The 24,295-nt window shown below is 36.5% G+C and overlaps 1 protein-coding gene and 1 long non-coding RNA gene across 10 annotated transcripts in view; one reads left to right on the top strand and one right to left on the bottom strand.

The window, feature by feature from the left end:
• The window catches only part of LOC120310748 (partitioning defective 3 homolog), a 449,365-nt gene that overhangs the window by 177,912 nt on the left and 247,158 nt on the right, over nucleotides 1–24,295 (bottom strand). The gene's annotated exons all lie outside the window — the stretch shown is intronic.
• On the top strand, nucleotides 2,509–12,445 carry LOC120310749. Of its 3 annotated transcripts, none has more exons than XR_005557454.1 (4): nucleotides 2,509–2,991; nucleotides 3,285–3,371; nucleotides 4,638–4,895; nucleotides 10,878–12,445. It is a non-coding gene; the product is annotated as an uncharacterized LOC120310749 (long non-coding RNA). The 3 variants fall into 3 exon arrangements; XR_005557455.1 differs by having other exon boundaries at nucleotides 4,638–4,699; XR_005557453.1 differs by lacking the exon at nucleotides 10,878–12,445 and having other exon boundaries at nucleotides 4,638–5,258.

Below are 24,295 nucleotides of genomic sequence, written 5' to 3' on the forward strand. Positions count from 1 at the left end.
GACAAAATGGTGGATATCCTGAATTCAGAGGGAGGGGGGGGAAGGGAGAGGAAACGAATCCCTGTACCAGTCTTTGAATGTTCCAAATCCAGAAAATGCAAAATGTAAATAATTCGATTTTCAAAGTCTCAAATGAGCAAGTCATGCCTAACATCTGTTAGGCGCGATCCGTTCGCCATTCCTGAACGAGGCTTCATTTCTTTTAGCGGCAGCCGGAAAAAAGAGTTTTAAGGCAAAAATGATCCTCCCCAGAAACATACTGCATGCAGGAAACAGATCTTGATGTTAGCCCGAAAATGCTTTGAAGAAGAAAGTAGGCCAGCGGACTCAAAATGGCGGCTGTTAGTAAGAAGCTCTGACCGGGCCCGGTCAGAGAAGAAGCCAGGTGGCCTCAAAATGGTGGCCGCTAGAAGGAACGCATCCGCTGCCCAAAAGTGAATGGGAAGAACTCAGTCCCTTTATTGAACTAAAACGAAAGGAGCACCCCCCCATTTCTATCTTTCAGTTTAATTGGGAAAAAACTCAGCGGACTGCTGAGTTTAGGGAAAAGGCAGCCACCCCCCCCCATTGCAAGGAGAGGAATACTACTCTGCCCCTAAGGGAAAGGGAAAAGGGCCAGACCTCCCAGAGAAAGGAACAAACAAAACTATAATTCTCCTATTCTCCAAGAAGAATCCACCAATGATTTAACAATATCTAGTCTGACCTGCTATTCAAATGAAGAGAGTCAAGTTATCACGTCCTCATGGGCGAAAGACTAAGATGAAACTGAGAGGTCCCAGACAAAGAGGGGCATGGGTAGGAGGACTGAAATAACCCATTGATGGATTCTTCAGTCATCATGCTGGAGAACATATCTTTCTCCTTCTGTCCTGGCTACTTTTTACAGAATCATGATTTAGAGCATTTTAACAATCTGCATCACTGTTTGGTGGTAGCAGAGCTTCAGATAGAAAGTCCATATAGAAAGTGGGTAAGGACAGCTGAGAAGATTATAGGAAGCTCACTTCCCTTTATTCAGGATACTGCTTATGTATTTAGACCTTGAAGCATTGTTAGGGACCCCACACACCCACTTCATGGTCTGTTTCTGTTGCTCCCCTCTGGGAGGAGGTTTCTAAGTATTTATAACAGAATTACTAGATTCCGTAATAGCTTTGTTCCTTATTCCATCCATCTTGCAAATTCAAATTCTTTTTTTTTTTTGCCATGTATATGTTTACATTCAAACTAGACTGTGATGTATCTCTGTGTCATATATGTATGTGTATGTGGGTATATGAATAATGGTGTGTTTTTGAGAGCTGAATGCAACAAAATTTCATTTTAATGTATGCTAATTAGTGTACATTTAAAGTGACAATAAAGCTATTCTATTCTGTTCTGTTCTGTCCTGTCTTATCTTAGTCTAGTCTAGTCTAGTCTAGTCTAGTCTAGTCTAGTCTAGTCTAGTCTTCTCCCGGACAGGAATTTTCTCCTTAGTTCTAGGTTGCTTCTCTCCTTGATTAGTTTCCATCCATTACTATTGTCTTGCCCTCAGGTTCTTTGGGAAATGGGTTGATCTCCTCTGTGATATCACTTCAAATGTTGGAAGACTGCTATCATGCGATCCCTAGTCCTTCTCTTCATTAAACTAGATAATCCCAGTTCTTGCAACAGTTCATTTTATGGTTTAGCTTCCATCTCTCTAATAATCTTTGCTGCTCTTCTCTTTCTAGAGTCTCAACATTGTTTTTGTATTATGGTAACCAAAACTGAGTGCAGTATTCCAAGAGTGGTCTTATCAGCATAGTATAAAGTGATAGTATCACTTCATGTGATCTTGATGCTATCCCTCTGTTGATGCAGCTTTTTTTTTTTTTTTTTGCAGCTAAAGCACTCATACTTATACATATTTAGATTGTCCTCTAGGACTCCTAGATCCCTCTCATAATTACTGCTGTTGACCCAGGTGCTACTTATTCTATACATGTGCATTTGTTGTTGTTGTTGTTTCTTCCCTAAGAGTAAAACCTTACTTTTCACAGAACTGAATTGCATTTTGTTGGATAAGGCCCAGTGTTCAAGTATGTCAAGATCTTTCTAGAATTAAGATCATGTGAAGCATTAATGCCACTTTACAAAGCTTGATAAGACCATACTTGGAATACTGCATCCAGTTTTGGTCACAATATAAAAAACATGTTGAGACTCTGGAAAGAGTGCAGAAAAAAGCAATGGATATGATAAGGTGCTAAAGCTAAAACATGTGAAGAATAGTTGCAGGTGTTAAATACATCTAGTCTAAGGACTAGAGGAGACATGACAGCAGTGTTCCAATATCTGATGGGGTGCCACAAAGATAAGAGGGTCAAACTATTTTCTAAAGCACCTGAAGGAAAGACAAGAAATCATAAATGGAATCTAATCAAGGAGAGAAACAATCTAAAACTAAGGAGAAATTTCCTAATAGTGAGAACAATCAACCAATAGATAGCTTACTTTCAAAAATTGTGGGTGCTCCAGCACTGGAGGTTTTTAAGAAGAGATTGAACAACCATTTGTCTGAAATGATATAGCGTCTCCTGTTCAAGCAAAACTTGATAACCTCCAAGGTCTTTTTCAACTCTGTTGTTTTGATATTTTGTTATCCTGTTTCTAAAGTGTTGCAAAGCATCTTCTAAAGTCTAAAAAACTCATTAACCTAACATTAGCTTTCAACAAAGTTTAATTTCTATTATCCATGATTGATGACAAAACCGTTGAAAAAAAATATGATCTTGCTTTTCCTGGCTTAAAAAGATGGTTTGGGAAGGGGAAGAACAAATGAATAAAAGAACGCTTCTTCAGAATAGAGAATGTTCTTGAACATGGTTGCCATTGGAATTCAGGAGGCTTCTAGATTTCTGCAGGACAATCAATCTAATAATTGTAGAAAACCAAGAGTCTTCTGGCAACATTTTTCTTTTTGGCATTTAAGCTTGATTTGATACAAAATTAGATTTAAATCAGGTGAGTAGTTATTTATCTGTTACAGTGTGCTTTTATCTGATTAGTGTTTAATGAATGACATTTCAGTTTTAACCATAGTATTTTATGTCTAGCTGTTTTGAGCATGGGGGAGATTAGATATAAATTTATTAACAATATGTTCAATGGATCTTCTACACAGGGGTGTCTGGTGCATTCTAAATATTTTAATTCAAAATATTTCCTAGATTCCACGATAGTATAATGAAACATTTTCTCCTTCATTCTTTTCTCCTTGATTTTTGTTAATTTATTTCTTCCTTGTTTGCTTCTAGTCACCATCTTCTACAAATGTGTCTCCCCGAACAACGGACTTGCTAGGCTTTTGTCTCAAATTGGGTGTCGGTTGCTATGGTTACTTGGTAAGGGTTCAAGACCTAAAAGACCACAGTATACATTTTCTTCACAAAAATGACAGAAGGGGAACACAGGTTTATATTTACTTGTAAATGCATGTGTTTGTGTACCAGATGTGTCATACACTAAGAAAGCAATTATCCCAAGAACTATGTCAGAAGAAACCATTTTTCATCTGAAAATGAAAAATAGCAACAAAAAGCCCAGATCAACCAAATATTTAGTTATATCAGCATTATCACGTATTAAATTTATATGCTACCTGATTCCCAGTAATTAACTCAAACCTGAAAACCTTTATCATTTAATGGACAAGAAATATCATTCTTAACCAGCTAGTGGTCATGTTGGAGCAATGGAGGGTATAATTCAATACATGAAGGCTCGTACTTTTATTTATAATTATTTTAGTTTGTTCTAAGAGATTATTTTAATTTGCTTGAAGCCATTTGGATAATATTTTCCCTCTCATTTTCTATAATGGTAGGCATTCTGGGGCACTCCATATATTGCTAAATTTCCAGTATCTCTTCCAATTGGCCATCCTTTGTATTGCTGGTCAGAGTTGAACAACATCGACATCTGGAGGATTCCTATCTCTGCTCTATCTTTTCTATCTGTGATCATGCTTTTCCTAATTGATATTCCAGAAAGGACATAATAGTTAAATAGGGTATGTTTAAATAAAACTCAAAAAATATAATGCCAAATACCATGATTGATGTCCTACATAAAATCTGGCAATTGTCTAATCTGGCAGACAGAACTTCCACATGACTGTCAATAATTCAAGAAAGCTATGCATTCCACATATTAATTAGGTGAGCTTTTCCATGTCCATATGTTTTGGACTGCAACTCTCATTGTCTTCAGCTAGCACAGCCAATAATAAAGGATGACTGGAATACATTCCAAAACATTTGGCAGACAGAATGGTGGGGACGTCTGCATAACCCATAGAAGGAAACAAGAATGCCCTGTTAAAATAGCTAACAATGATCATAAAGTGTTTATGGAGAAGACATTATTGGCAATTACACCAAAAACTATTGAAACCTTTATCCTCTAGAGGTCTACCAAACGTCATGCATCATTTGGATAGGGGCTGGCCTTTTGATACAGGATTTAAATAGATGCAGACAAAAAGGTTACATATGTGACACATTTTTCCATCAGATTTTTAAATGAACAATTCTAAAGATGTCTATATTTAATGTTATCTGCTTTGAACTTTAATCTAAGCTTTTTCTTTTTCCATCTGATCCTGCCAGTAATTGCCTGGACTGGGGCCAAAAACTGAATCCAGGAAAGGGAGAGATTCTGTTAGTGGATTGTATGTATCCTTTGTGTGTGTCCTTTTTCTCCGTGTTGGCAAGCAAGTTAAGACTTACTAAGCTTGAGTTTTCCTCCTAGTTGGCAACTAAGAACCAGGGGGTGTTTAAATCCTAGAGTGCTTAAGAACACACTAGGACTCACCCGAACATTAAGGGAACACAAAACACTTGAGAAGACAGCAGGAGAGGATACAAGTAAGTCTGGATCCAAGTTGTCTGTTCCAAGATACAAAACAAGATTTCTGGATTACCTTCCTATGGTTAACTTTATATCAGAACACTTAGCAACGACAGAGGCAGGAATAGATAGAGAACAGTGTGCTAAATCAAACTTATGCTCGAGGCTGTTGTGTTTACCCCTGCACGTTTTGAGTGGACATTTTGCCTACCCCTTCGATATGAGCTCTGAAAGACAGCATTGCAGTCATTTTTGTGGCTGGATTTATCAATGCCCATCTGCTTTTTAAATCATTGGATGTAATAGTGGGTAGTCTGATTTTCAGTTTGTTTGGTAGGATGATTCTTCCCTATTAAGGATCAGTTTGATCTTTGCCAAGGTGAGAGCTGGGACAGGGAAGTGGCAATTGAATAACCCTTGTTTTTGAAGGTGAAATGGGATAGTCCTATCAGGCCAACAAGAGAAGTCTGATTGGGAGCTACCTGGTTGAGATGTCATGTTAGTTGGGCTCAAGACTTTTATCTGAGATACCAGTGAAACTAGGTGTATGAACTGAAGCAACCCAAGTCCCAGGAATGTGTTGGGTATTGAGAATGACGGAGTGAGGTTCCTCCAACTTGTAGTCACTCAGGATGGGTTCAAAGACATTTTTCGGGGGTCAAGTGGTCAAAACATCTTGGTAGGGATGGATAGGGAGGAGACAGGGTATGGGCTATTCTTAGAGAATGTGGCCCTAGTATCTTATTCTGGTGTTGCAAATTTTCCTCCTATGTTCTCCCCTATGTCTTGGGTCAGCAGACCTTCAGAGCATGGGCTTTGGGCAACTGCTGCTTAACATCAGATTAGCCTGTAAGAAGGCTGCTCTCATCCATATATGTAATGTGTATTACTGAGTAATGTGTATTATTGAGACCTGACCTAGTCCAGAAGACATCCCTATTTCAGAGTTTTGCCCAGCTGGGTTTGGGGTATGGCATCAGCCAGATCTCAGGATAGAGGTGTGGCAATTGTCATCCAAGAATGTCTATTGGCTTTCAGGGGTGCTCCCCACAGACTACTGGATATGAGAACCTGTTCATTAGATTGAGATCTATGGCTCAGTTAGGATTGTTGCTTTTGTAACAATCATAACCCTGGAAAACTCCACTGTCCGCCCACTTACAGACCCTAGGAGTTTAGGAAGGGAGATTATTATTCAGCAACTGGTTACTTGATCTGCTGTTACGTCTGTATGATTTTGCTGTGGAGTGAGCTGTAGTAATTCTTTACCTCCTAGTCACTTGTCACTAAATATATTGAAATGTGTGGCATGTACTGCTGTCCCAAAAAGGAATCAAAATTTCAGATAGGTTTTAGAAGCAACTTGAAACATTATTATGCTAGCATTACATAATTTTTAGTCTTTTCCTGATTCCAATTCAATGGCTGATATTACCTCTATACAGATCAAGAATTAGTACAGCTTATTCCACAGCAAAATCATACGGACGTAACAGTAGACCAACTAGCCAATCAGTTGCTGAAGAATGGAAAAACGCAAGATAAAAAGATGTGGGAACAAGTCATCCAAACAAAGGAACAAGAGGAGGAACTATTATATATCTCTTTTGTGGTATCCAAATTGGAGGAAGCTAAATCTCTGGAAGGATGTGATCAAGAATTCACAATTCACAAGATTCACAATTTTTCATGTATCTGTAATTTTTTCTTCTTTGGATACACTGATTTACTCTGCCTAGAGGCTAAAATGGGCAGGTGGCTATTCAAGGTAAATTCTTCTGAGTGACGGTCCCTAACTTTGCAATAGCCACTCTATACAGCAGGGGTCCCCAACACCCGGGCCATGGACCGGTATCGATTTGCAGTCTGTTAAGAACCAGGCCACACAAGCTGCAGTTAATCAAGCGAAGCTTCATCTGCACTTGTACAGGATCTAGTTTGCATGCAAAAACATCCCCCCTCCCCCCCATGAAAAATTGTCTTCTACAAAACTGGCTCCTGGTGCCAGAAAAGTTGCAGACCACTGCTATACAGTAATGCCTTGCTTCTACTGTATTGTCTTTTTTATTGCCAAGAAATTGCATTTTTAGTCTCCTTTATTTTAACTTTTGATATTAATCATACTGCTGCAATATGATTAATTAAACAACTTTATCCTTGTTGTGATGTGTGGTGGCTGACAGTTGATTGCCTCAATTTATGCTTTCCTCATATTTTATATACATTTTAACTTTTTTTACTTCATGTCTCCCTGCAAAGGAATGCTATGAATAACTGATATGTATTTTGAAATATATATATAAACAAGCTTGAAACATATTTTAAAAGTGAATAGATGTATATATGACAATAGCCGTAAGCATTATGACTATATAATTGAACTTTGGAATAGACATTATTTTCTTAAAAGTTATTGCTTAACATACAGATCTCTATGCCTTAGCAACCAAAAATTCATGCCATCAGGCTTGCATTTTGATGTCAGTGAACTTTACATAAAATACAAAAGAGGAGCAAACTGTAATGAGTTAAACAGAGGGTTGCTACTTCAATGACTCAATCAAAGATGCAAGATTAGGAAGAGAAAAGCTTCTATTAAGAGATAAGAGTCTTGATAATCAGCAGTGATGAGAGCAACCACAGAAAAAGAGCACTGAAGTTTAATGGAAATCTTACAAAATCAAACACATTTTTGGGATTGGTTAGGAATAGCTAAATAAGAAATACTGAATGCAATATACAAGCACATTTAATAGTCTTGGTAGGATCAGATTATCTATCTTGGTTTGAATTCTGAAAGAATCTTAGTTATGGTTTGTTTATCCTGGGAGGCGGGCTGGGGGGTTGGGAGGGATCAAAGTTTGGTGATCTAAATAGTTTAAATTCATTGTAATAGATAATACAGTCATAATGGGCAACACATCCTTACTTCTCTGTTATGAAATACTTCTCAAAACTATTCTCGTTCCAAATCAGTATTATCCAATCAAGTTTGTGATGGTTTGTTAGCTAAGTAAATACTTAAAAACTCCACAAAGACTGAAACTGAAGGATTTAAGACAGCTATTAAGCCACTAACAAAAAAATTCAGGCAGCATTTAGCTAGCAATATTCAAATGTGCTTTATTGCATATCTTGTCAAATTCTGGGCAGAAATATGGGAGACTAGCATGCCTCCACAAAACAACAGAGACAAAAACAAAATCTGACATCTGGATGATATGCCCAAACTAATGGAGCTTGTATGGATAAGGAGAACCCATGAGATTACCCATAATAGCTCCAGTGATGGTGGTGGTGGTGCTCCTAATGCTGGTGGCAGTGAGGAAGCAGCTCTGGAGATTTTGAAGGCAATCTATGAATAGAGGGCAGAGAGCCATAGGAGAAGATAACATGCTTACAGCTTTGCATGAAGCCTGTTGAAAGGACATCTGATTGATCCATGTTTTAAAGCATGCTAAAATGGAGCAAATTTAAAGTGAAAAGAGATCTTCAGAGCCACAGTGCACCCAATGCCACCTGTGGCAGTGTACCTTGAATCTGGGAAAGATTAAATTAAAAGGAAAGAATCATTTACAAAGATATAAAAAAAATTAAATGCAAAAAAGCTTATCAGGATTTTGGAGTAAGAAAGTTTAAAAAATAGAGTGCTTTGAGTCTTGAAACTAGCTTTAAAAAACAAATGGACATTAGCATCAATAGTTAATGTCATATTTTAGCCTTACAAGATCACAAAAGGGCCGTGTATGTAAAAAAAAAAACCCACCATATGCAGAAAGTCAGTCAATTTCTACTATCTAGTCTATGAAATCAAATAGACTTGATGGTAACAACTCTGAATTAAATTAATAAAATTGTATTATGACCTTCTTAAATTAGCAGTGCCCACTTAAGATCATTTGAGAGAGGACATTCAGGCAGTGGCTGTTCTCCAATGTATCTTTGGACCATACTGCTTCTAATTTTATGCACTGTACATTTAAATGCCTTATTGTTTCAAAATACAATGCTACAAATTGCAAATTATATCTGGCTCAAGGACTGATTATGAGAAATGCTAGCACCATTGCCTCTGCTTAAATAACTCTAATAATAATAATAATAGATTGATTAAGTTGTCAGCAGTTGTATGAGAAAAGTTCTCTGAATGCTGCCATTAGTTTCTTTTGTTAGAGACAACACTTTGACATAACAGAGGCAACAAAATTTACTGCAGTTGGTTACCATGGTTTTCTTACAATTTAATCTGCAGGTATTTTTCAAATGGGGGGCATGGAGAGGGCTTTTTAAAAAGGCAGACTACCTAGTTTTTCAAGTAATTTGGATGCTGAAACAAAAAAAAGTGAGGGATTTTTCTTCTGAAAAAGAAACATAAGGAAAGACTCTTCAAAAATCAGAAAAACATATATTTAAATAGTAAGAACCCAACAGCATCTTGTTCAATATACATCATAACTATAGTTGAAGGAGAGAAATAAACCATAACTATTAAGGAGTTGCCAAAATAACAGAGATATTAATCAAAGTTATAAAAGTTCTAAGGAGATTCTCAATCATCCAGGTTATGGTTGTTCCGAAGTGCTTTTTTCAAAAGACAACTGGACTTTTTTAGTTTTTTTTCCTTGAAAACGTTTTGCTTTTCATTCAAGAAGCTTTTTCAGTTCTCATCTGAACAAAGGAACTTTGGTCCTTATAGAAGTATTTTCTCTCTCTGGCAGCAGTGTTCAATATCTTTAGAAAAGAAAATCTGAAAATATTGGGAAATAGGAACTTTTGCCAACTATACCTCAAGACATATAGTCCTTCCTCCAAGCATCTTTTATAGAAATGTCACTTCTAGCAAAACTTTGTTAGTGGATTTTATTATATGTTATCAGCATAATACTACCCTAACTTTTGCTTTTGTAAAGATCAATGAAATAATAATGAAAATTACTATAAATGTATCATAAATAATCTATCATAATTCAAAGTAAAACAATAGAAATAAAACAATTTAATGAAACAGTGGAGGTTAAAAAACTAGAAAAAGAGAAATTTGGAAATAGTACTATGGCAATGGGTGCAGTAATTTATAGAAATTAAGAAAGGATACAACTGCAAAATTAGTATAGGATTAAAATGCAACATTAGCAAATTAAGGAGTGGTATCATGATATGTTAATCTCCAAAGGCCAAAAGAACCAATTTTTCACAGTTTCCAAAACGCCACAAAACTGGAAGGTATACATACTTTGAAGAGTATATTGTTCCAGAGGACCTGCTCCAGAAAATGCTCAACATCTTTCCCATCTCATTTCAAAGGCATTTGATGCATCCAAATATTACTAGTTATTGCATATTGGTGCTTGTTCTGCATTGGTTGGGTTCATTTCATTTCATATTATACTATGCCTTGCTTTATGAAATAAAGCATAACTACTGGGGCATGCTAGGATATAATCGCGGTTCATAATAGATAGTTCTGCACAATATGATCTGCTAAACCAAACAAACCAAATCACCATCTGACTTGTGAATTCAGTCATAGCTGGATGATATTCATGTGCATCTTCTCTGCTGTTCTCCCAAAAGGAACTTGCTGTACTTGAAATGCTAGCTATGACAGCTTTATGTTATAGTATTCTTGCCAAGGGGTCTACCAACTCAACACTTGTTTAGCTTTAAGTGCAATAAAATAAAAGCAGAAAGCCAAAAAATGATATCATGCCTTTAACAGCCATGGATGAAGCAGAGAGTTTTGCTATAAGAACAAAGGCACACAAAACAGTGACATAAATAGAGATCTGCTGGATTTAGTTTTGTCATGAAAATATCCTAAATTGAAACTTGTCAAACAGAGAGATTGCAGACACTTCAAGAGACAACTATGAGTTGTTGGAATAGCATCCCAAACAACTTGGGGAAAATTTTCCATCTTTATAACTCTATAATAAATATTTGGTAGAATTTCTGAGTCAACAAAAGTTTTAATAAAACAATATTCTGTCTCCTTACAGCTCAACCAAAGAATGAAGGAGATGGCTCACTGATTATTTGTATGCCAGGGACTGCCTTTCCAGAAAACAGGAAGAAATACAAATGCAGAAAAAATAGATGACAAACTAATTCTCAAATAAATTTAAGAAAAGTGCACATTGAATCCTATTCACAAAATTATAATTTATAACTCTTATTGAACAATGTTGTATGACTCATGGAAATTAATTGGTAGAAATTAGATCTGGTAATTGAATAGGTTCACACAAAATATGCTTCACAAACAATATCATAATGGATTGATTTCCTCAAAAATAAACAAATTTCATGATAGTTGCCCATTTACAATAGATTTAAATGGATATATTCAATTATTACTAAATCTGGGTGTAATCTAATATAAATATGTTTACTGAGACTGGGCCCCATAGGCAAATCCAGAAAAAAAATGAAAGTGTCATGGTTCCGAAACTCCTCAAAAGAACTTCAAGGGATTGTTTACCTTAAAGAATCTTTTATTCGTAATTGAGAACAAAAAATGAATTCCTCTCCCCTGGGCACATAGTATCAAAGCACAATTCCCTCCTCCAATTAACTGTCATAAATCACATTCCCCAATTAGCTTGAAGCAAGGGGCTTCCTCTCCAGTTCTCCAGCATTGACAGAAAGTTTACATAGGTATATAAAAGGTTAATCAAAGTCCTGACGGTTCACCTGGAACCTCCCAATATTAAAAAATTCCCTGTAGACCTCATTATATGTAAATTAATACATCAGCAGTTTTACTTGCCAATTAACAGAAATTCTTTATTGATGTAAATTTCCTAAGGAATACCCTTTTACTGAATAAATTAAGCTATGCATATTACCCTGAAAACTTATTTGCCCATTTAATTTTAGTGTCAGTATCACAGAAATGATCCTGAACATGTTCTTTGGCCTTTTTAGTTTAAAATCTAGTTTAAAATCCGAGAAGTAAACAGATAGCAAAATATATATTTCCAGAATTATAACAGTCATGTCTCATTTTAATAGTTATTTTATTTATTTGTAACCCTCCTTTATTATTTTTACAAATGATGCAAGGTGGTGAACATATCCAACACACCTTCCTCTTCCTATTCTCCCCATAACAACCATCCTTGAAGTTTCTTAGGCTGAGAGAGCAACAGACCCAAGGCCTGGCTTTCATACTTAAGATGGAAGAGAACTCACCATTTCCGACTTTCTAGCCAGGTGCCTTAACCACTAGGCCAAACTGGCTCTTCTAGGTTACATTTACTTTACAAATATGGAACAACAGTAGCAATTGTTACATTGAGCTGAATGGCTTAGATTAGAAGAAAATCTAAATGAAGTACTTCTTGATTAATTTGCACTTGATTAATCTGCACCGATCAACCAAAACCGATTGCTTCCGACTTACCCAGAGCAATTGCTCAAATATACTAAACAGCTGTTCCATATTTATAACAAAAAATACTCACTGATAACAGATAGCTAATTTTAGGTTCATGGTGAAACATGAGCAAGTTAATTTAGATCAGATTCATGTTATTTGAAAATACATTGGACAGACTGAGAGGAAACAAATGAATGGCCTACAATGCATGTTAAACTATATTATACTATGTCACACAGGTGTTCCATGTTTTAAGTTAGGGGTAGGAAATGCCCACCAGAAATCACTCATATTCAACATTCAATAACACAAGAAATTTGTGGAGTTATGGATAAAATATATAGTGTCTGAGTTGGTCTACCCTGATCTTTTTTAAAATCCATTTGAATTTTGTTGACTTCTAATGACAAGTCTCTACAATTTTCTTGATGAGATTTTGGAAGTGGTTTGCCACTGGTTGGTCACTCCCTTTCAGTCCAACTCACATCACAGGGTTGTTGGGGAAAATAGGAGGAAGAAGGAGCATTAGATATGTTTGCCACCTGGAATTGTTTATAAAAAAATAGAGCTGGGATATAAATTAAATAAATAAAAATATGTCTATAAGCGAAGGACAAAATATTTCAATAACCACAAAGTTAGAATAGTCACGGCTCTAAAAATTAAGACAAACAAGAGAAAGGATACAGATAACTTCAAATTACAGACTGAGAGATGATAAATGGGCTCTAAAAAGTATCAGACAATCCTGGACTAATAAGAATTGACTGATTTCTTGAAGCAATAATAGACTAGCAGAAACTCACATGCTTTGTAGAGATGCAACTTGATAACAAATTTGGGAGAAAAGATAGTGGTGTCCTTTGTGCTCTCTGAGATTTGCTATTTTTTTAAATAGATATTTCATTATCCAAGTAGGCACATCATCAGTGCTCTGAATAAGCAAGCTCAGAGAGCACCAAGAATTCCACAGTTCAACCCTGAACTATATATATTTTCTTCTGTTGACAATGACAATGTCTGGAAAGATGGAGGATAGCAAAAGAATTGAAACTCAATGGGTAAGAAATGTATGGGATCAATGAGATTACTGGAATGTCCTTGAAATTTTTATGAGTTAATATTAGTTAATTAATAAACTTAAGCACTTGCTTTTCCAGCTTTAGGAGCCCACTTGGTTTGACGGAATATGAAGTTAGGGTGCTATGGTTACATCAAGTGGTGATCTCTTCTTTGTTAGTTCCAGCATTTGTTCTCAAGAGAAAAGCACTTTTAAATGTTGCATTTTGTCACTGCAAGAACAGGAAGTTCATTTTGCACTATTGTCTCACATGTTGTGAGTGCTTTACCAATGTGGGTCCATATTTTCTAGCATTACAGCCCAGATTCAGAGACATGCTTGGATCTAAAATCAATACACATAATAATTGGGAACTCAAAAGCATTTCAATCTAAATGGTCATGGGACAACACTGGAGATTCTTTCCACTTTTACATTTGATAACAGTTCTTTTATATTTTATTCTAGTTTTAAATTATCTTTTAGTATTAGTCATTTTATGTACTAATGCTTTATTGTTTCCATAATGGTCAATTTTTTATGGGTTTGTTAAGTTGGCAAAATGAAAAGATGTAAACTGTCTGAATAACATATAAATAATTAATTTCTGCTATAGTCTGGTATTTTCCATTCATTTTAGAATTTTAGTTCTAAAATTCTGAATTTTAGATCAATGAGGTTTTAAACTTTGTCCTATTTGGTTTACAGAAAATATAGTTAGGACCAGGAGGTAACATATATAGTTGTTTCCTGTAGGGAAAAAAGCTGGAATTCCAGTCAATTTTCTACATATATTAGCATTCCAATATAATTATGTTTATGGTTGAAAATTGCATCTCACAAAAAAGCCATTCATTCAAGCCATGCCATTTGATAAACTCAAGTTTAATTTATTTATGGTGTATGTTCACACACAGACAGATCTCTCCTACGAATTATATATGATTCTGAAAATATTATGCCCAGAAAGGATATTTCAAGAACATTTACATGTTAATAAAGCAAAACAAAACCTTACAAAACTACTCTAAAAGATTATGCTCCAACACTGGAAGTTTTTAAGAAGAGACTGGACAGCCATTTGTCCGAAATGGTGTAGGGTTTCCTGCCCGAGCAGGGGGTTGGACTAGATGACCTCCAAGATCCCTTCCAACTTTACTACTATTACTAAGCATTACTATTACTTTGGATAATCAATCTCTGCCAATAACACAAATTAAATCTCAAAAGAAATGTTTTCAAAACATACTGAAAAGAATAATATATATATTTCTCATCTAAAAGAACCATACTTTAAAAAAAATTATTTAACATGCTTTGCTATAGGCTGAAAAATCACCTGCTTTCAATTTTCACATGAGTTGCAGATGAGAAGGGGAAAAGGCCCATCTTGAACATGGGCTTGAATTGAAATTGACTTTGAATCTCTGAACCGTCAACACATTTTTATGAAAAGGTTTGCTTTACAGAGATTATAAAGTAGGTGTCATGCCTGACACTTGCATTTTATATTCAGATGGTGGGCCTGGAACAGAAACGTTATAAAACATCAGGAAAGGTCTTAGACAGTTCAGCTGTCATAGTGGAAACCTCTCTGGGCTTGCTTGGCAGATATTGTGCTGTTGATGTCAGAGGTTTTTTCTTTAACTCACTGACAAGCAAAGAAGAACACTGAGAGAATATGTTATCAGGAGCCACGGATACTTTTCTTCAGTAGTAGATCAGTTTGACATTTATTTTGGTACATTAAAAAAATGAAACAAAACGATGATCTTGTTTCAGATTAAAATAAATCCCATACTTTATACCCCCCAGAGGTTATCAAAAACCAAGATTTATTCTAGGGAAAAACCCAGCTGGAAGAAGTTAGTAGACCTGCTGTTTCTTGATGACAAATAGGAAATTCACAAATGTTTAAAATAATATTTCATTTAAAAGCTATAATTCATAATTAGCCAACAACAGTTTCCTCCAGAAAACTTATTCATCATTAGCTGCAATACTTGATGTTTTCTGAAATGAACAAAAAATAAGTTAAAATAAAACAAAACAAAATTAAAATAAAATACTTTTATAGGGGGACACCACAATGATAACCCCGGTCTTTAACTTAGATTGGGAAATCCAAAATCATTAGAGAAAGATAATTGCAAGCTACATTTATTCTATGTCAAGAACATTAAAAGGGCCCATTCATAAGGTTTCAGAATATTATTATTATTATTATTATTATTATTATTATTATTATTATTATTATTATTAATGCAATGGAGTTTGGCTTGGACAAATGTGCCACACACACTATCAAACAAGGAAAAATAGCGAAAACTGAAGGAATCAAGATGCCCCATGAAAATAACATTAAGAGTCTGGATGAGGAAGATTACTACAAATACTTAAGTATCCTTCAAGCTGACAACATCAAACACACTGAAGTCAAGAAAAAGATTAGAGGTGAATACATCAAGAAAGTGAAGAAGATCTTAAAGTCCAAACTCAATGGAGGAAATACCATAAAGGCAATCAACACCTAGGCAATTCCAGTATTAGATACACAGCTGTAATAGTGGACTGGACTCAAGCAGAACTAAAAGCAATGGATAGGAAGACCAGAAAAATAATGACAATGAATCATGCCCTTCATCCACGCAGTGACATTGACAGACTTTATCTACCAAGGCAAATAGGTGGGTATGGAAGATGGTTGAAGAAGAAAAAATGGCTTTGGGAGAATATCTGAAGAACAGTGATGAAGATGCACTGAAATTTTTATATCAGGAAGGCTTATTGACTACTTAAGAAAGTAGGCCTACAAGAAAGACCAAATGAAGAACAGAATAGAGGCATGGGAAGAAAAAGCACTACATGGCCAGTACATTAAAAAAAAAAAAATAGCTGGGAAAGCAGATAATAACAAGACCTGGCAATGGCTAAGAGCAGTAAAATTGAAGAAAGAGACCAAGGGATCAGTTCTGGCTGCACAAGACCAAACCTGAAGGACAAATGCATATAAAGTCAAAATTCAGAAGACAGTACAGAGTAAATGCACCTAGGCAAAGAAGCTGAAGAAACAATGGACTACCTGGTAAGCTGCTGCAAGATCACATAGACTGACTACAAGCAATGGCATGACAAAGTAGCAACAATAGTTCATTGGAAGATCTGCAAGAAATATCATTTGCCTGTAAGCAAGAACTTGTGGGACCATAAAATAGAGAAAGTCATAGAAAATGAAAATGTTAAATTGCTCTGGGACTTTAGAATTCAAACAGACAAGCACCTACCACTTAACATCCCGGACTTAACAATTGTCGATAAGAAAGACAAAAAAGTCTGGATAGTGGACTTGGCAGTGCCTGGAGACAGCAGAATAGAAGACAAAGAACTGGAGAAGATAACAAAATACAAAGACCTACAAATAGAAATAAAGAACTGTGGCAAAGGCAAGAAAAGGATAGTACCAATAGTAATAGGCGCCTTGGGTGCAATTCCAAAAGAACTGGAGCACCTGTGAGAGGGACCTCGGAGTCCTAGTAGACAATCACTTAAATATGAGCCAGCAGTGTGCTGCAGCTGCCAAAAAGGCCAACACAGTGCTAGGCTGCATTAACAGAGGGATAGAATCAAGATCACGTGAAGTATTAATACCACTCTTTAATGCCTTGGTACGGCCACACTTGGAATACTGCATCCAGTTTTGGTCACCACGATGTAAAAAAGATGTTGAGACTCTAGAAAGAGTACAGAGAAGAGCAACAAAGATGATTAGGGGACTGGAGGCTAAAACATATAAGGAACGGTTGCTAGAATTGGGTATGTCTAGTTTAACGAAGAGAAGGACAAGGGGGGACATGATAGCAGTATTCCAATATCTCAGGGGCTGCCATAAAGAAGAGGGAATTAAGCTATTTTCCAAAGCACCTGAAGGCAGGACAAGAAGCAACGGGTGGAAACTAATCAAGGAGAGTAGCAACCTAGAACTAAGGAGAAACTTCCTGACAGTGAGAACAATTAATCAGTGGAACAGCTTGCCTCCAGAAGCAGTAAATGCTCCAACACTGGAAGTTTTTAAGAAGAGACTGGACAGCCATTTGTCCGAAATGGTGTAGGGTTTCCTGCCCGAGCAGGGGGTTGGACTAGATGACCTCCAAGGTCCCTTCCAACTTTACTACTACTACCACTTGGGCACCATTGGCATTGACAAATTCACCATCAGTCAATTGCAAAAAGCGGCCTTACTAGGAACAGCTTCCCTCCTGTGACAATATCTGTAATACCATCAATTCAAATATCCACATCTGCCTATCCCAGGTCCTTGGTAAGGACTTGATAGGTAGACAAAAATTTCAAATCCATATGAACATCTGGCCGACTGTGTGATGAATAACAACAACAACAACAACAACAATAGAATTGGAAGTGACCTTGGAGGTCTTCTAGTCTAACCCCTGCTCAGGCAAAACTTTTTCCCTACTATAATCTTCTAAACAACCCAGGCTCTGTTAGGTCATCATCAGAGGTATTTCCTTATCTAAACAAAGAAACAGACAGATGAAAGGCAGTGGGAGCAGGAAAGACTTTTGACTTCCTGCGGGCTTCCCAATCGAGTTTACTTATGGGAAGCCGGCTGGAAGAATCAGAAACTACCTTCTCTCCCTCCCTCCCAAATTTAGTATCAGGTATTACTAATTTAATGATCAATAAAGAAAGCTATGGAATGGGGACAAGCTACCCCCTTTGAAAGATACAGAAATGGTAAATTGATAAAATTACAATAGGTTCTGTCCTGTTGGAAATGGTGTGGGTAGCTTGGAACTATCATTAAATAACTGAGTCGTTTATTTATTTATGCCAGGTATACATAATTCCATATGGAATACATGCTTCTTATTAGAATAAGCACCAGATTGGCCATTTTTATCTTAATTACTCTATATTATTTATAACTATTCGTATTAGGAACCCAGAGAAGCTGTAATTTTCTGTTTGATGATAGGGCAGGTTTTGCTTAGTTTTTCTTGTGAGAACATTTCAGAGCGTCCACACAATAGCTAAGATGTTATAATCCACCTTTCTTTGCTACCTAAGGGAAAGAAGGGGAGGGGAGAAAGTGCCTAAAAGTTATTAGAAGAAGAACAAAGTTACACAGATACAACCATCACATGAATTGAAAGAATAATTAAAAGCATTAATCCTTTGTTTCAATGTTGAGCAACTATTACAATTAGTGAATATAAATTAAGTTTACAATCAAGAAAAAATGTAGCATAGCTAGTAAAGCTTTGAAATGCAGTTGCAGGAGTTATGAATTAATATTTAAAATAGTGGAAATCATTAACTTCTCCTATGTATATCTATACCTTTTCCTGTACCTACATTCTACCTATATGTAATGAAACAGCCACCTGCTTTTTAATACTGTGGACTCTGAATTATCCTCAGACATAAGACACAATAAATTAAAAAAACTGGGCAGACAAAAAATTGTGAACTACAATACAGGCCGAACAATCTGTGCTTGTTGTTTTCCCGAATGTCTAGTCAAAAGTCTCAGGTGGCTAATGTGGGAGGCATACACAATTCAAAGCTCAAATAATATGTTTATGAAACTGGACATGTTCTGTGCACTTTCAGAGTGGCTGTGTAAGAAGAGACAACAGTATATCTGATTTCAGCTAAATAGGGTTTTTAAACTAAATTATCCATTTCCTTTTGCAGAAGTGGATGAAACAGCACAGCTACACTCTCAGTAATCATTCCAAATGCAATTGAAGAATTCAATTTAATGGTAATCAGGGAATATTTAATTTGCATTGGTTTCCAATAGGTTGGCTTGCCATCTGTACTCAGATATATAGCAGATCCAAAGATGAAAACAAGGAAGTCTGTATTTCAAGTAATAGGAGCACATCTTTAAATATGTGTATTATATAACTGCAATACTTTTGCCATAATTATTGTTATTTTTTAAACAGGTAAGTCATCAGATTGTCCAATAATGCACACATTCTATATGATAAACCTTATAAAGGTTGGGGTGTTATAAATTACTCATTGTTAATTGGTTCCAGGAAGCACAATGAGTACCAAAAACAATGAGTAACAAACAAATTTTTCCCATAAAGAATAACATACTGAGTCACAAAGCAGCTGATACTGACAAGTTCTAGCTTGTGGGATGAGTACCAAACAAATCATGAGTACCAGGACAAAATTTTCACATCAAAATTCATTGAATATCAAATTCAATAAGTTTCAAAGCAGTTGACTACCCAGGTACCACTGTACCTGTAGTTGATTTAGAGACCATTGAGTATGCTAAAGTCCATCTACATAAATTGTAGATAAAATAACAAAATTGCCTTGCTCTACACTGACGCTACTGCTATAATTTCACAAATCCCTGAAAAGAGCAATGCCAGCAATATTTTGATACAGCAAACAAAATCAACTAGTTCTTAATTTTGAGAAATCTAAAATTCTGGTCTTTGCTAAGAGAGCTATCCAACAATCTTGGACAGTAGAAGGGAACAGAGAGGCTGCTACATTTAAATACCTTGGGATGGTTATTAGTCTAAAAGAACCTGCAATATGCATCAGAACTGTGCAGCGCTGTTAGCCCTTAGACCCAGCGGTTCTCAACCTGTGGGTCGCGACCCCTTTGGGGGTCGAATGACCCTTTCACAGGTGTCGCCTAAGACCATCGGAAAACACATATTTCCCGATGGTCTTTGGAACTGTATCCATCTCTGCATGGCCTCCTCCGCCATTTGCAGAGAGACAGAGAGGCAATTTCACTTCCCTTCTCTCTCTTTCTCTCTCTCTCTCTTTCAGGCGGACTTACCTCCTGCAGGGCTCCTGATTGGCCCTTTGCCCAGGATGCCCCACCCCCTGGAGAAGCGTGGCCAAGACCTCGTGGCTTGGAGCCACCCAGGGAAGCCCCGGGATCCCTGCTGGGAGCTGCCACTGGAGGCTCCAGCCCTCCCGCAAGCCGTGGCCCAAGGGAGACCAGCCCCTGTGATCCCTAGCCAGCCCGACCATTGAACCCGCTGGTCAGGAAGACGTGCTGGAGTCCAGCGTGCTGGGAAGGAAGAAAGAGATGCAGCAATGGTAGGAGAGGAGAGCCTCCTCCTGGGGCCCGGCGCTGGTGGCAGCTTCCTTGCCCTCCTCCCCTTCTTCCTCCTGCTGTCCCCAAGGCAGCTCACGCAGGCACTGGGACAAGAAGAGTGCCTTGGGGGGAGCAGAAGAAAGAGAGAGGAAAGAGAGAAAGAGGGGGGATAGGAAAGAGAAAAAGAGAGGAAAGAGGGAAAGAGAGAGGAAAAAGGGAGAGAGAGAAGAGAGAGAGGAAAGAGAGAGAAGGAAAGAGAAAGAGAGAGAAAGAGGAAAGAGAAAGAGAGAGGAAAGAGAGAAACAGGAAAAGAGGAAAGAGAGAAAGAGAAAGAGGGAGGAAAGAGAGAAAGAGCAAAGAGAGAGGGGAAAGAGAAAGAGAGAGGAAAGAGAGAAAGAAAGAGAAGAAAGAGAGAGAGAAAGAGGGAGAGAAATGGCGTAGCGACTTTCCTGCCCCCCCTCCTTGGCCAGCTGGATAGGGGGTTGGGGGTCACCACAACATGAGGAACTGTATTAAATGGTCGCGGCATTAGGAAGGTTGAGAACGACTGCCTTAGACTTTCAACTGCTTCTGAACTGTCCTTTTACATAAGCAGAGGATAATTAATTCCTGTAAATCATTGGCCAAATCTTATACGGTGCACAAGTGGGGTAATCTATGTGAAGAAGGATATACTGGAATCAATGCAAACAAAATTATTGAGATCCTCATTATACCAAACAAAATAGTAAAATAATAAGCTTCATGCCTATAATCCAAGTAAGAGTCTGGAAGATCATAATAAATTTTTGGTTAAATAGCCAATACTTTCCAGTCAACATGAACCCCTCTAGTTTTAATGTAAACTTTTCATTCTCCCTAGAAAAAGGCCATGGAACTGCTGTTAATGATTTATAGCAAATAATCAATCAATCAATCAAAATTTAATAACATCCTTAAACTTTTCCTTCCAAGACCCTGCCTGCTCTCAGTAGTAATATATATAGTAATATATAGTAATATATATAGTAATATATAGTAATATATCTGAAAGGAAAGAAACAATCAAAACAATAATAACTAACGTACCTTCAAATTCATTAGGTCCCCAATATGGAAAGATCTATGATGGAGACCTAGTGAATTTAAAGAACTGTTGAGGAACTTAATAGACATGAATATTTTTAAAAAAATTGTTTGATGAATTAGTTTTTAAATTGTAATCACCCTTAACATTTCTAGGACCATTGGTTTGATAATATAAGATAGCTCAATTCTATATTCCATTCCTCTAGCTCTAGTTTTATTTAAAAATGTAGACATTTATAATACTGAAATTGTTGGTTTAGCTTCTATAAAAAAATATTCAATGCATTCTATACTACCAAATTTTCAGAGGCTGCTAAAGCATCCTTGGTGTTTCTCCATTCCATATAAAATCAACTACTTATGTATCACTTTAAAATATCTCTGTGAAATTGATTCATTTATTGCTATCAGTGATGCTGTTTTCATTTTCTCTACATTTATTCCTATCCACAGACTCGTAGCTATTTTCATCCACTTATTAATGTACCATTTATCAGGGCTACATAAATATTCATATCTGCTAATAAAGATCTTTTTATCTGAGTAATTATCTTCTAGTGTTTAATATGAGCTGAACTATTTTTATATACATCTAATGATACCTTTATCATATGGCAAAATATTAGGGTCTGATTACTCAAGTTTACTGTGTACCTGGAATGTTTATGATATTGCTGCATCAGTTCTAATGAGTCTTTGACAAATTAAAAAGTTCCAAGATGAGTATAGAGCAATAACTTATGTTTGATTACTGCTCCCAAATATTCTGAATAGACCCAGATTGTATTTTCAAACATGACAAAGATTGGAAGACTAAATTAAAGGAGATGAGAAAAATTGGGTTTACTAGGCATGCTGAGATGTATTAAAGTAAAGATGATCACTTTTCTTCTCCTGAAATATTATTTTATTCTTTTATTTGGTTTAATAATAGTCATTTATTCCCCAACATAGATTGCAGTTCTTTTTTTTATCAATAGAGGGCAAAATGAAATTGCTCTGGTTTTCAGTGTTATAGCTCCCTCTATTGATAAACAATGACTCTATAGATCAGTGGCATCCAATCTTTTGGGCATTGGGAAACAGTTCTGTGGAGAGAGGTTTTTCTGTGGACCGGAGGGGGCGTGGTTTCATGTGCTGCCTGCATCACACAGATGGGACTTCGCTTGTTTGAGTGGACTGATTTCTGGCATGCCATGGCCCAGTATCAGTCCACAGACCAGGGGTTGGGGACCCCTCCTACAGAAAATAGCACAACCTTTGTTTTTTAACCGATAGAAGAATATATATAGTATAAGACAGAAAGAACTTAGAGTGAATGTGGTATCACCCTTTTCTCACAATTTGAAATGAAAAAAAGACAGAGCAACCTAATTGGAGAGGGCTTATTTTGTCTTTTAAAGAAGTCCTCCTCCCCAAATGGTAAAGAAAGGATTAAAATGTTTTGATTCTGGGAGATCCTAAAAAGCAGAAAAGGAAAAGTGGAGGAGGTATTTAGAGGTCATACATAGGTGTTAGGCATCACTTTGCCTTCTGCTGATGTATATTGTCCTACACAAAGCAGTGATTGGTTTCTAAAAGACTAGTATTCAAGTTTAAATGAAATTTCTTATTTGGCCCATGCAAAAATTCTTAAATATAAGTTTACTATACAGTGTGCAAAAATAATTTCACCCTTATTAAGCTTTTTAAATAAATGGTCTGAAATGGAATACCTTATAACAAGCACAAATAATTTTTTTATAGACCCTGATCTGGGATTTCTGGCAATAGGACCATCTCTGTCCTGGTCCTCAGGGCTTCATATTTCTCAAAATAACATAAGAAGATTATATGGCATTCTCTGACCTATCTCCAAGAAATAAGCTGTAGTTCTCTGACCAATAGTGTTTCTCATCTTCTTTTTCTTAACATTCTTTACTAGTGCAAGCCCTTCAGTGACGCAACCAAACAACGCAAAAGGTGGTTAACACATCAGTGAAAGTTTTGCAACTGAATACATAATTTGGGGAATTTGAAGATTCAAGAAGAAATTTAGAGTGGGCTTCATAAATGCCCACATTTAGCACCTGTTCAGACTCACAGGATACAGGTACCAATTGAGAGTAAGCCTGAATGGAGAGTTGTGCTTTCTCAGAAAGCATAATTTATGCCACTCTTGACAAATAGCAATGGCACGTAGATTTATATATTGCTTCAGAGTGCTTTACAGCCCCCTCTAAGCAGTTTAGAGAATCAGCAAATTGTCCCCAACAATCTGGGTCCTCATTTTACCAATCTCAGAAGGATGAAAGGCTGAGTCAACCTTGAGCCAGTGAGAATCAAACTGCCAAACTGCAGAAATCTCAATATATTACATATTTTCCCATGGTAATATTTGAAGCCATTTATGGAAATATGAACTTGGCCATGGGTAGCCTTTTAGTAATACATTTTCATAATATATCTAGGATTATCCAGGGTTATCTCTGCTATAAACCATGATGATACTAGTATAATGAAACATGAATCATTGCCTCATTGTGTAAAGAACACACTTTATTTTTTATGCCACAGGACATCATTTCCCTTCCCTTGTCTCCTCTGAAGAAACCATGTTAGTACAGAATTCCTTTTGCTTTGTGAAAATATTGTCCCTTGTCTAGAAGTCCCAATTTCAGAAAAATAGATTGGACTCTAATAAAATAATATTTGTAAGGCTGCAATGGTAAATGGTGACAAAATATTCAATAACACATTTTAACTATATCCACAGTATTTGAGTTTTGGAAATGGATAGTGAGCTATAAATAATGTTATG

Source organism: Crotalus tigris, unplaced genomic scaffold (genome assembly GCF_016545835.1).
Source record: "Crotalus tigris isolate CLP2741 ecotype Arizona unplaced genomic scaffold, ASM1654583v1 scf7180000018287.699579, whole genome shotgun sequence".
Classification (NCBI taxonomy): domain Eukaryota; kingdom Metazoa; phylum Chordata; class Lepidosauria; order Squamata; family Viperidae; genus Crotalus; species Crotalus tigris.